This window comes from Leucoraja erinacea, chromosome 1, assembly GCF_028641065.1.
Source record: "Leucoraja erinacea ecotype New England chromosome 1, Leri_hhj_1, whole genome shotgun sequence".
Taxonomy (NCBI): Eukaryota; Metazoa; Chordata; class Chondrichthyes; order Rajiformes; family Rajidae; genus Leucoraja; species Leucoraja erinaceus.
Window position 1 is genome coordinate 137,215,211 of NC_073377.1, and position 14,414 is coordinate 137,229,624.

Consider the following 14,414-nt stretch of genomic DNA (forward strand, 5'->3'; position numbering starts at 1 on the left):
TTTTCTTTGCAGTGCAGGAAGCTGAGGGATGACCTCGTCTCACATTTGGCCTCTATCCCTCTAAACCTCTCATACCCAACAGGTTTCTGCAGAGTCTACAGTACAGCAAGGCTTGTGTTCCATTCAATATTTCCACTACCCTGGTGCTGTTGTCTTGAAACACATAAGTGCTGAACTAACATCTGTGGAGAACATGTTTCGGATCGCCACCCTGCATTTGGCTGCTGGGTTAAACACTTTAAACTGTTGCTTATTAAAACAGACCTTCATTCAACCTTCATGAGCGGTTGGCTCAAGAGTAACTCGGGAGAGGAACTTAGTAACTTGGGAGACGAACTTGGAACATCGCAGAAATGACAATTAAACGGCAAACTTCGTCAAACCCGTGGGAACTCGGTTAAACTCTTGATCATACACTTGGAATCTCGTACACAACCACTAGTCTTTCGCTCTGGTTACCTCGTGGGTCAGCTCGCACAATGTGACAGGGCTTTTAAGGTTTAAACTTTATAGATACAGAGTGGAAACAGGCCCTTCAGCCCACCGAGTCCACGCCGACCAGCGATCAACCCGTACACTAGCACTACCCTACACAATAGGGACAGTTTGCAATTTACAGAAGACAATTAGCCTACAAACATGTACGTCTTTGGAGAGTGGGAGGAAACCGGAGCACCTGGGAAAACCCACTCGGTCACGGGGAGAACGTCAAAACTCAATGCAGACTGCATCCATGGTCAGGATAGAACCTGGGTCTCTGGCGCTGTAAGGCGGCAACTCTACTGCTGCGCCGCTGTGCTGCCCACATTGTGGCGCCAAGGTGATTGGGGCAAGATTTAGTTTATTACCAGACCAAGTGGGACCCGTTGGGTCCCGTCCCCTCAACACGCGGTTGCGGGGGGGGGGGGGGTGGAGGGAGGCCTGCGGCGCCACACACACACTAACCAACCCCCCCACACACAACAGTAACCCTGACTGCTCTCAAGACACTTCCATTGACTGCCCCAAGTTCCTCCTTATCTGGCTTGCCGTGATAGTTTCTCTGACATCATTGCACGTCCCACCAATGTGTGATGATAGCTACGTAAATGCAGGCCATTGTTAAGGCTGCTTAAGAAGATGGCTGACATGAAACATCATTGATCCATGTTCTTCAGAGATGCTGCCTGACCCGCTGAGTTACTCCAGCACTCTGTGTCCATGTTCTCCACAGATGCTGCCTGACCTGCTGAGTTACTCCAGCATTCTGTCCATGTTCTCCAGAGATGCTGCCTGTCCCGCTGAGTTACTCCAGCACTCTGTGTCTAAACTAAAGAATGTTGTCTCTCTGGTGTGACCTGCCCAGTGCGGGAAGCCGTGGAGTGGGCTGGTGATGAAATAGCTTGCTCCGTGAACAATGCGTGCCTGAGCGGTGAAAGGCACCTCCACACAGTCGCCGGGACAATGTAGACTCGGGCTAGCAACCGTTCTCACCCTGAATCATCCTCGGACATGTAATCTCTGCAATGCAGCTCCTGTAGATCAGGCTAGAACAGGTTGTGTTCCTCAGAGGCACAGGCCTCAGCTTAGCTACAGTACAGATAGGAAAGCATCAGTGGGATATGGGACAAAGGTGGGTAAACGAGGCGTATAGAGAAGGCATACGGTACACTTGGCTTCATTGGCTGAGACATGGAGTATGCAGAAGGGTCTTGGCCCGAAATGTCACCTATTCCTTTTCTCCAGAGATGCTGCCTGACCCGCTGAGTTACCCCAGCGTTTTGTGATTTATTTGGTGTAAACCAGCATCCTTCCTACACGTGGAGCATACGAGTCAGGAAGTCATGATGCATCACATATGGTCAGGCCATATTTGGAGCATTGTGTTAATTCCCCATTACAGTAAGGATGTAGAGGTTTTGGAGAGGGAGCAGAGGAGGTTACCTGGAATGATGTTTGATTTAGAGGGTTTCAGCTACAAGGAGAGGTTGGGCAAACATGGATTATTTTCTCTGGAACGCCAGAGGTAGAGGGGACACCTGATAGAAGTATATAAAATTATGAGGCGCAGGTAGGGTAGACAGTCAGAACCTTTTTTGCAGGGCAGAAATATCAAAGACTAGAGGGAATAGCTTTAAGGTGAGAAGCAAACTCTACAGTAGATGTGTGGGGCAAGTTTTTTTTACACAGGGTGGTAGGGGCCTGGAATATGCTGCCTGGGGTGGTGGTGGCAGATTTGATAGTGCTGTTTAAGAGACTTTTAGACAGGCACATGGATATGCAGGGAATGGAGGGATATGGATCATGTATAGGCAGAGTTTAACTTGGCAACATGTTGGGGAAAAGGTTGTGACTGTCTACCCTATCTGTGCCAGTGTGGCTTTATGGGTGGAGCTGAGAAATAAAAAGGGGATGACCACCTTGTTGGGGGTGTACTGCAGGCCCCCAAATAGTTAATGGGAATTAGAATAGCAAATATGCCAGGAGATTGCAGGCAGCTGCAGGACTAATAAGGTTGGGTGGCACGGTGGCGCTGTGGTAGAGTTGCTGCCTTACAGTGCCGGAGATCCGGGTTCGATCCCAACTACGGGTCCCGTCTGTACGGAGTTAGTACGTTCTCCCCATGGCCTCGTGGGTTTACTCCGACATCTTCTGTTTTCTCCCACAATCCAAAGACGTCCAGGTTTGTAGGTTCATTGGTTTGGTTTGGATGTAAATTGTCCCTAGTGGGTGTAGAATAGTATTAGTGTGTGGGGATCGCTGGTCGATGCGGACTCAGTGGGCCCAAGGGCGTGTTTACGCGCTGAATCTCTAAACTAAACTAATAGAGGATTTTAACTTTCCAATACAGACTGGAATGTCACAGTACAAAATGCTTATACAGGGTGCAATTAGTCAAATGTGTTGAAAAAATGTTCCTCGGGCAATATTTACAGGGCCCTGCATGCGAGAGGGCAACACATAATCTCACTAGGTTCTGCATGGTAGGCTGCTTTGGAAGGTTAGATCACATGGGATCCAGGGAGAGCTCGCTGACTGGACAGAGAATTGGCAGGGTGGTGGTGGAAGGTTGCTTTTCGGACTGGAGGCCTGTGACAAGTGGTGTGACTCAGCGTTTGGTGCTGGTTACTGTTTGTCATCTATATCAATGATTTGGATGAGAACGTACATGGCATGGTAAGTTTGCAGATGACACAAAAGTGGTCAGTATTGTAGATAGTAAAGATGGTTGTCAAAATTTGCAGCAGGATCTTGATCGGTTGGGCAGGTGGGCTGAAGAAAGGTTGATGGAATTTAACACAGTGAAATGTGAGGCATTGCATTTTGGGAACACTAACATGGGCTTCTGGGGAGACGCAAGGTCATAAGGGATAGTAGAATAAGGCCATTTGGCCCATCAAGTCTACACCATTTAATCATGGCTAATCTATTTCTCCCTCCTCACCCCATTCTCCTGCCCCCTCCGACACCCGAACTAATCAAGCATCTATCTATCTCTGCCTTAAAAACATCCACTGACGGCCTCCACCGCCGTCTATGGCAAAGAATTCCACAAATTCACCACCCTCTGACTAAAGAAATTTTTCCCCATCTCCTTGCTAAAAGAACATCCTTTAATTCTGAGGCTGTGACCTCTTGTCCTAGACTCTCCCACTAGTGGAAACATCCTGTTTTATATCCAAAAGTCTCATGAATACCGCTAGAGTATCTGCCTCCACCACCACCTGTGCTGTGGAGCAGAGGGATCTCGGAGAGCTGGTACAGTTTGTTGAAAGTAGCATCACAGGTAGATAGGGTGGTTAAAAAGGCTTTTGGCACATCAGTCAATTGTATAGAAGTTGGGAGATCATGTTGCAGTTCCATAAGATGTTGATGATGCTGCATTTAGAATGTTGTGTGAAGTTTTGGGCACCGTGTTATAGGAAAGATGTTGTCAAGGTGGAAAGGGTGCAGAGAAGATTTACGAGAATTATGCCAGGGCCCGAGTGCCTGAGCTACAGGGAGAGGTTGAGCAGGCTAAGACTCTATTCCTTGGAGTGCAGGGGGATGAGGGGTGATCTTATAGAGGTGTACAAAATAGAGGAATAGACTGGGGAGACACACAGAGTCTCTTGCCCAGAGTAGGGGAATCAGGAACCAGAGGACATAGGTTTAAGGTGAGGGGGAAAAAGATGTAATAGGAACCTGAGGAATCAATTTTTCACGCAGAGTAGTGGGTGTATGGAACGAGCTGCTGCAGGAGGAAATTGAGGCAGGTACTGTCAAAATGTTTAAGAAACGGATAGGACAGATTCAGAGGGATATGGGCCAAACACGGGTAGGTGGGACTATATATGCAGTCTTTTAGCCAGAGAACCAGATGGTCTGGACCCGAAACGTCACCTTTCCATAGAGTCATACAGCGTGTAAATAAGCCCTTCGACTTTTGAGTGAAAGATCTCATGGTTCATGTCAGGACAGAACAAAGTGGTCACCAGAAAGCATTTGAATTGAATAGATTTTGTTAGCCAAGTATGTATACATACAAGGAATTTGCTTGCAAGTAACAACACGATATATACAGTACACAGTTAAGAATAAAACATTATAATTTAAAAATGTGAAGAATGAAATAAAATACCAGAGCAAAAGGAGGCTTCAGACTTTTGGCTGTTGAGTAGAGCTACTGCTCGTGGAAAAAAGCTGTTTTTATGTCTGGCCGTGGCAGCTTTGACAGTCCGGAGTCGCCTTCCAGAGGGAAGTGGTTCAAAGAGTTTGTGGTCAGGGTCAGAGATGATCTTACCCACTCACTTCCTGTACCTTGTAGTGTACAGTTCATCGATGGGGGGAAGGTTGCAGCCAACAACTTTCTCGGCTGATCGAACAATGCGCTGCAGTACCCAGATGTCGTGCTTGGTGGCTGAGCCAAACCAGACCATGATGTAGAAAGTGAGGCAGACTCTATGATGGCTGTATAAACTGTACTTTACAGGATGCATCAGCACGGTTTGGGAACCGCTCCATCCAAGACCACAAGAAATTGCAGCGAATTGTGAACGCAGCCCAGGCTATCACACAAACCAACCTCCCTTCTATTGACTCAATTTATATCTCACGCTGCCTCAGCAAGGCCAGCAGCATCAAGGACCAGACTCACCCCGGTCACTCCCTCTTCTTCTCTCTGCCATCAGGCAAGAGGTACAGAAGTGTGAAAACGCACACCTCCAGATTCAGGGACAGTTTCTTCACAGCTGTTTAGTTTAGAGAAACAGGCTCCACGTGGAAATGTGCGGGTCCGCACCGACCAGCGATTCCCGCACATTAACACTATCCTACACACACTAGGGCCAATTTTTTTACATTTACCAAGCCAATTAACCTACTAACCTGTATACCTTTGGACTGCGGGAGGAAACCAAAGGTTGCGGAGAAAACCCACGCAGGGCACAGGAAGAACGTACAAACTCCAGTACAGACAGCACCCGTAGTCGGGATCGAACCCGGGTCTCCGGCGCTGCATTCGATGTAAGGCAGCAACTCTACCGCTGAGCCACCATGACCGCCCTGTTATCGGGCAACTGAACCATCCTACCACAACCAGAGAGGGGTCCTGACCTCCCATCAACCTCGTTGGAGATCTTTAATTGTACTTTATTGGATTTCAATGTTATATCGTGCACTAAACGTTGCATCCTTATTCGGTATCCGTACACAGTGGATGGCTTGACTTTAATCATGTTATAGTATTTTATTTGGATAGCATGCAAACCAAAAAAATGGCACTGTCACGCAGTACACATGACAATGAGAGACAGAACTAAACCCTGGTAGTCTGTCTAATATTTATCAGTCAACATGATGATCCATGCTATTTGCTGACTGTAACGCCATGGGAAAGTGCTATGTATACATTGGCTCCCGCTTTCCTTCAGTGGTTTAAAGACCAGAGGGCACAGCTTTAAAATGAGTGGGGCAAAGTGCAGAAGAGGTGTGCCACGGAGAGTGGTGGGTGCCTGGAACGCACTGCCAGCAGTGGTGGTGGAGGCAGAAACTATAGTGCTATTCATGAGACTTTTGGATGTGCAGGGAATGGACGGATATGAATCACATGTAGGCAGAATAAAATTGGTCCTGACATCATGTTTGCGCACACATTGTGGCCAGAAGGTGCTGTTCTCGTGCTTCACTGTTCTACATTCTATGCTTCAGTGGCTGTGAAATGCCTGCTCAGTTGACAGGTGTAATCCTCTCGTTCTTGACAACATTGAGTTTTCACCTGGCAGAACTAAACTTGTGTTCATTGAAAAGAACACGGACTCCCTCGTGTGGCGAGCTGTGAACGATCTTGTACCTGGCAGAGAATCGACTAATTACTCCCCCTGCCCGTGTGAAATTGTGATATTCATTGAGACGGAAAATCTGTGTGTTTGCGATGATATTCCTGCCAATGTTCGCAAAAAGGACTTGCATTTCAGTTGCACGTTTTCCAGCTGCAGACTCTGGGTGTATTGAGTTTTAATTTTTAAACTCCAGAATTTCCTTTGACATTCTGGAACCTTCCGTGACAAATACAGACTTAAAAATAAAATGTTTTCCAAAAATACATTTCACAAACTATATAGTCAACTATATATACTGAACCACCCTATACCACCAACTTCCAAATGTTGCTTCACTATTCAAAGAGAGGAAGGTAGAAGAATGGAAACTAAACGCCGGTTAGCCTGACTTCAGTGGTTGGCAATATTTTAGTCCATTATAAAGGAAGAGGTTTCTGAGTACTTGGAAGCTCATGATAAAATAGGCCAAAGTCAGCATGGTTTTGTGAAAGGGAGATCTTGCCTGACAAATCTGTTGGAATTTTTTGAAGAAGTAAATAGCAGGACAGAAAAAGGAGATTCAGTGGATGTGGTTTACCTGGATTTTCAGAAGGCCTTTAAAAACGTGCCGCATATGAGGCTGCTTATGAAGATGTGGTCGTGCATTTTAGTAGTAGGAATAAAGGTGGACTATTTTCGAAATGGGGAGAGAATCCAAAAATCAGAGGTGCAAAGGGACTTGGGAGTGCTGGTGCAGGATTCCCAAAAAGTTAATTTGCAAGTCAAATTGGTAGTATGGAAGGCAAATGCAATGCTAGCATTTATTTCGAGGACTAGAATATAATAAACAGGGATGTAAAGGTGAGACTTTCTAAGACACTGGTTAGACCACTTTTGAAGTATCAGAGCAGTCTTGTGCCCCATATCTGAGGAAGGATGTGCTGGCTTTGGAAAGGGTCCAGAGGAGGTTTACGAGAATGATCCCAGGAACGAGTGGGTTAACATATGATGAGCGTTTGACTGCACTGGGCCTGTACTCGCTGGAATTTATAACGATGAGGGGGGACCCCATTGAAACTTACCAAATTGTGAAAGGCCTGGATAGAGTGGATGCAGAGAGGATGTTTCCACTAGTGGGAGAGTCCAGAACCTGAGGCTAAAGCCTCAGAATATAAGGATGGTCCTTTAGAGTAGAGAAGAGGAGGCATTTCTTTACAGAGGGTGGTGAATCTGTGGAATTCATTGCTACAGATGGCTGTAGAGGCCGTCAATGGATATTTTTAAGGTGGAGACTGATAGGTTCTTGATAACCATATAGCCATATAACCATATAACAATTACAGCATGGAAACAGGCCATCTCGGCCCTACAAGTCCATGCCGAACAAATTTTTTTTCCCCTTAGTCCCACCTGCCTGTACTCATACCATAACCCTCCATTCCCTTCTCATCCATATGCCTATCCAATTTATTTTTAAATGATACCAATGAACCTGCCTCCACCACTTACACTGGGAGCTCATTCCACACCGCCACCACTCTCTGCGTAAAGAAGTTCCCCCTCATATTACCCCTAAACTTCTGTCCCTTAATTCTGAAGTCATGTCCTCTTGTTTGAATCTTCCCTATTCTCAAAGGGAAAAGCTTGTCCACATCAACTCTGTCTATCCCTCTCATCATTTTAAAGACCTCTATCAGGTCCCCCCTTAACCTTCTGCGCTCCAGAGAATAAAGACCTAACTTATTCAACCTATCTCTGTAACTTAGTTGTTGAAACCCAGGCAACATTCTAGTAAATCTCCTCTGTACTCTCTCTATTTTGTTGACATCCTTCCTATAATTGGGCGACCAAAATTGTACACCATACTCCAGATTTGGTCTCACCAATGCCTTGTACAATTTTAACATTACATCCCAGCTTCTATACTCAATGCTCTGATTTATAAAGGCTAGCATACCAAAAGCTTTCTTTACCACCCTATCTATATGAGATTCCACCTTCAAGGAACTATGCACGGTTATACCCAGATCCCTCTGTTCAACTGTATTCTTCAATTCCCTACCATTTACCATGTACGTCCAATTTTGATTTGTCCTGCCAAGGTGTACCACCTCACATTTATCAGCATTAAACTCCATCTGCCATCTTTCAGCCCATTTTTCCAAATGGCCTAAATCACTCTGTAGACTTTGGAAATCCTCTTCATTATCCACAACACCCCCTATCTTGGTATCATCTGCATACTTACTAATCCAATTTACCACACCTTCATCCAGATCATTGATGTACATGACAAACAATAAAGGACCCAACACAGATCCCTGAGGCACCCCACTAGTCACCTGCCTCCAACCCGATAAACAGCCATCCACCATTACCCTCTGGCTTCTCCCATTCAGCCACTGTTGAATCCATCTTGCTATTCCTGCATTTATACCCAACAGTTGAACCTTCTTAACCAACCTTCCATGAGGAACCTTGTCAAAGGCCTTACTAAAGTCCATATAGACAACATCCACTGCTTTACCCTTGATAGTAAGGGTGTCAGGGGTTATGAGCAGAAGGCAGGGGAATGGATTTGAGAGGGGAAGATAGATCAGCCATGATTGAATGGCGGAGTAGACTTGATGGGCCGAATGGCCTAATTCTGCTTTTATGACATGAACTTAAGAGAGCGGTCCTGACCTACCATCTACCTCATTAGAGACCCTCGGACTATCTTTAATAGTAAGATTAAACGAGTACTTACCAGTATGAAGTTTGATCTGTATTTTATGAGGAGTTACGATGAGCGATTACGTGAAGAAGCCCGCTCAGTGCGCAGGTGCGGCATACTTCGAAGCAGCGGTGTGGAATCACAGATAGACACAATATTTGAAGTAACATAGTAAAGATCAGTGAGACATCAGTTTATTAGTTTGATCTATATAATGAGGGTGGGAGCGGAGGGCACGTAATCCCTCATCGTAACTCCTCATAAAATACAGATCAAACTTCATACTGGTAAGTACTCGTTTAATCTTACTATTTTACTTCGGAGTCACGTGAGTGACTACGTGAAGATTTCAAAGGTCTGTGATTTCAAACCGTGTAACAGTTTTTATTTCACTCACTGCCGAAGTTCTTGAGGGAGGAAGTGTTATCGTAATCAACCAATGGATCTGCTTTCTCAAGAAACAGAAAGGTATTTGTTAACAATAACAACATAAATAGCTCCCCTGAGCTTAAATTAAATATTTGCAGTTTGTAATATTCTATCTGCAATTAAATCAGGCTTATCAACGGTTTACAATAAAAAATGTTCTGAACGTCGTTTCCCTTGACCATCCTGCCGTATTGAGAATGTGGTCAACCGGGATGTCCATTCGTTCAGCCGCTGATATCAATGCTGCCCTAGTGGAATGGGATTTAAATGTATTATTATCTATTCCGGCAGCTTTCAGTACCTGTTTGAGCCACCTTGAAGTGGTTTGGCTCGTTACCCCGTCTTGGGGTTTCTGTGGTTGACCCATAGGCTTTCCTCTCCCTCTAAGATTGTGGGTTGTGTCTATATATTGTTGTAGATGGGTCACCACACTCAACCTGGACTCTGGTGGGTAGGCCCGGAATACCACCAGTGAATTGGGCGTTCCTGGTCGCTTAGGTTTTTACCAGACCTAGAATGATGAACGTGATGCGGTCTGGGGTAATCACCATGTTATCCAGTCTAGTTTTATGGAGTGACTGGACTGTGAGCGGATACGAGAGCCATAAGCATGAGCGTTTTTAACATAGATTGTGCAAGACTGAGGGATCTAGCTGGTGCCATTCTCTGAGATATGTCAATATCACACTGATGTCCCATACATGGGTATACCTGGGTTTTTGGGCTTGTTATTATAATTGCCCTTCATAAGTTTTATCTTCAGTGGATGGGATCCCATGCTCTGCTGTCCTGCTGTTTTTAGATAAGCAGACAGGGCGCTTCGTGCTGTATTTACGGCACTGTAACTCATCTTTTCATCATGGTGTAGATGGTCCAGGAACTCCAATACGTCAGTGGTTGAATCGTTTGGTATGTTGTCCCTGCGTCGTGGCAGTATTTTTCCCATGTTTGCTCTTGGTGACTGTTCGCAGGGATGCCGACATGGTGGTAATGGTTCATTTGGATAATCCCAGTCCCTGGTAAGGTCTATTCAAAACCTACAACCCAGGAGTTTGATGTTTTTATGGCATGGGTGGCTTATGCCTGATACTGGGTGAGTCAGCAACCATGGTCCACTAGGGAAATCCATAGGTGACTCGCCCACCATGTCGTGATGAACTGGGAACCATGGCTATGTAGGCCGGTCGGGGGCACCTTCAATATCCCGGAGACAGATTCCATCTGTATTGCGAAGTGCCCGACTGATGAGGCAGAAGGGAGGGAAGCAAAAGCAGAAATTCCCCCTATCCAGCGTGTAGGCATCTACCGCTGCTGCCTCTGATCTGGTTCCTAAGTCACATACATAGGTTACTGGTGATTCCGTCTTGTGCAACCAAATTGATATCTGGCGTTCAAATTGCTTAATACCTTTAGCAGATATTTTGGGTTTGACTTCCATTCATTGTTATCATAAATTTTCCCCCGTGACGTGGTGTCTCCCACTGTGTTCTAGCTTACCTAGGAGATAGGCAGCCGATAGTTAAAAATGTCTTTTGACACACCATTGCCAGATCTGTTTGACCAATTTGTTGCACGATAATGATTTTATGCTCCCCATATGGTTAATATAAGCCACCACCATAGTATTATCAATCCGTAACCGTATATGTACGTGCTGCATTTGAAATGCATATGCTTTTAACCCAATAGGCGACCACCAATCCCAAATAGTTGATGCCCGGTGTGTGTAGTAACGATGATTCTGAATTGGTCCATCTGTTACCTGTGCTGGATATGGAGTTAGTTGCTCCCCAGCCTAAAGCACTGGCATCGGTTTTTAATAACCAAGTTAGGATTGGTGATAATAATAGGGCTGAAAACTATGCCAAACATTGTCTGCCCACCACTGTAATTCTGATATAGCTTCAGTGGGTACATTCATGATTTGATTATAGTGACCCGAGCACCTTGGCAAAGTAACAGTCATATGGATAGAATTGATATTAAAGCCCAGATAATCCATGGTAGTTAACGGCTTCAATTTTGGTTTATCTGGGTGTAGGATGAACCTCAGTGTTTTAAGGAGCTGTTTCGTAGCTAGAACTGCTGCCACAGCTAATTCCTTTGTTTTCCCTAATATGAGGATATCATCCAATATATGCCATGATTATGCTTGTTTTCTTAATATTTTCATGGCTATTTTTAGTATTTTTGTAATTAGTTTAGGGCTGAGGTTAGACCATTGGGAATGCTCTATACTCCCATTGTTGCCCCATCCAGATAAATTTTTAGGTATCTACAATGATCCTTGTGTATGGGTATAAGATAGTATGCATCTTCCATATCAATGCTTGCCATAAGGTATCCTTTGGAGATCAGATGTCTGGCAGTGACAAAACGTCTCCATCTTAAAGTGTATATACTCAACAGATTTATTTAGTGATATTAGGTCAATGATGATGCTACATTCACCATCTTTTGTAGTTTTGGTGAATATATTCGATACAAATTCCAATGGTTCATGTTTGCTCCCATGATCCCTTTTGTAATGAGCCTTTCTAGTTCAGCTTGACCTTCTCGCTTCTCTTTCTTAGAGGGAAAAAATGCCCTTTGGGCGCATTGCTGAACTGGCGGTAATATGCCCAATTTGAATTCAAGTTTTTATCCACTAATACTGTTGAGTATATATTTGTTATTTGTGACAGCACCCCATGCTTCTTTCAACAAGTGTAAATGCCCCCCCGCAGTTAGTAGAGCACCCTTATTTTGTGTAAACTGGGAGGAACCAGACTACCTACCTCCATGTTCATTGTTTTTTCTTGAAGGCTCAGTTTTGCTGGTATGCTGGTGCTGTCGGTGGGGCGGCGCATTTTCCCTGGGGTCACGCTCTGGGCCCCTGTCTTAAAAAAGACCTTTGGGGGTAATAAGCAGCGGTCCCCGGCTTTCACCAGTCCTAGGATGTGGGTGTTGACTGGTGGATGCCGAGGGGTGCTGCCAGCTGGGTGTTGGATGAGATGTCCTGCTCGTTCCAGGGCCTGCCCTCATGAGGCGCACAGGTTTAGCTGCCTCTCTTCCCGCTGCAGCGGTTTGCATAGCCCCGTATATTTGGGGTTGAGGGCAGGTCTTATATGCCACAAATGGCAGTCGAGTATCCCGCATTTGGGAACATCTTAGGCGTCAGCACACTCGAAGTGCAATGGGATAGCCTCGTCCTGGGAGAACCACCTTGGTGATCATGGCGTCTCGCCTGCCAGGTGAGTATGATCCGTGGAACGAGCAAAGGCGGTGATTTTCGGTGTTAGGAGCTTCAGAATTCGCTGCTTTTAGCTCTTGACTGCGAGTCTGCTGACCCAGCTGCCTGCAGATTTACCTCTAGAAAGGCCTTCTCCTGCAGGGCTTTGTTGGAAAGATGGTCGCGTGGAGGAGCCATGTAGTGGCCCACGACACCCAGCAGCTCTTCCTGATCCTGCTCCCCTGGCATACTCCTGTTCTCGTCCGCCTGCCCAGCGGTTAAGCCAGCCCAGCCCTGGCCTCCTTAGCTAGCCTCAAAAGAGGGAGCAAAAGGGGGTGCTATAAATTGGAGGAGGCATATGCCCTACCTCCGTTGTCGCATCAATCCCTCGACAAGGGAGATGGCTAGTGCAATAGCACTGGGGTAGGAGTGTCAGCTCCCTTGGCATTCAGCCAGTGACCCCTCGTTTTCCTGGAGGTTTTTAGCTCCATGACCTCCTCTGGCTTGGGGAGACAGACATACTTGTTTTTGCTGTCTCCAGCCTGTTCCAGTGTTGGAGGAAGTTGATTCCTGTAGAACCTGTATTTTTGGTAAGGTTTTGTCTTACCTGTAGTTAGAGGCTGCCTGCCGTTTTTGGGCGGCATTCTAGCGGTTCCCGGGCGGCGATTCTCCTTGTCAGGAGTCTGCAGGGGTGCCGGTCGGGTTTTCAAATTTCCCTCCGGTCCGCTGCTGTTAACCGAACAGCTGTTCAGCGGACCGGCATCAGCGCAGCTCCCTGTCAGTGGTCCGCAGCGTGTGCGGTCCCGTTTGCGCCTATCCCCCTCCACTGTCGGCTCCTTCGCTGGAGTCGAACGGGGGCCGCTTCCTCTGCTGCTTTGCTCCCCCTGGAGCAAAAAACACAAGGCCCGATTAAGGTAGGTACTTACCTAACGTTCCTTATTTCAGGCTGGTTTGCGGGAGCGCCCGACTCCCGCTGGGCCGCGTGTGCACAGCTGGACGATAATGTCGCACCTGCGCACTGAGCGGGCTTCTTCACGTAGTCACTCACGTGACTCCGAAGTAAAATCACTCCTTATGGGACTTTATCTTGCACTAAACGTTATTCCCTTTATCCTCTATCTGTACACTATGGACAATTTGATTGTGATCATATATAGTCTTTCCGCTGACTGGATAGCATGCAACAAAAAGCTTTTCACTGTACATTGGTACACATGACAATAAACTAAACTAAACTAAACATGTGGATAGACACAAAATGCTGAAGTAACTCATAGGTGATGTTTCGGGTCGAGGCCCTTCAGACTGTCAGGGGAGAGGGAGATTCAGAGATAAGGAAGTGTAAGGTGTGAAAATGAAACAATGGGGTAACTCAAATTTCATTGTACCTTAACTGGTACATGTGACAATAAAGTGACCTTGAACCTTGAAATCAAGGAAAATGTATGTGAATGTATTTTAAATGCAGGTATTCCTGTTGTGACCTAGGAAAGACAGATTTCAAAGCAGTTCACAAGAGCATAAGATAGGAGCAGACTTAGGCCATTCGGTCCATTGGGGTTTCCACTGCATTCAATCACGGCAGATCTATCTTTCCCTCTCAACCCCATTCTCCTGCCTTCTCCCCATAACCCCCGACCTCCTTACTAATCAAGCATTCAGAGCTTTTCACGGTCATAGTCATAGAGTCTTACAGCGTAGAAACAGACCCTTCTGCACATCTTGCCCACACCGACCAACAAGCCTCATCTAGCCTAGTCCCATCAAATAAAGTTGACTT

At 46.0% G+C, this 14,414-nt stretch overlaps 1 pseudogene; it reads right to left on the minus strand.

Moving 5' to 3' along the window:
- Nucleotides 1-12,513: 12,513 nt before the first annotated feature.
- LOC129704898 (U1 spliceosomal RNA) lies at nt 12,514-12,664 on the minus strand (annotated as a pseudogene).
- Between the last annotated feature and the right edge of the window lie 1,750 nt (nt 12,665-14,414).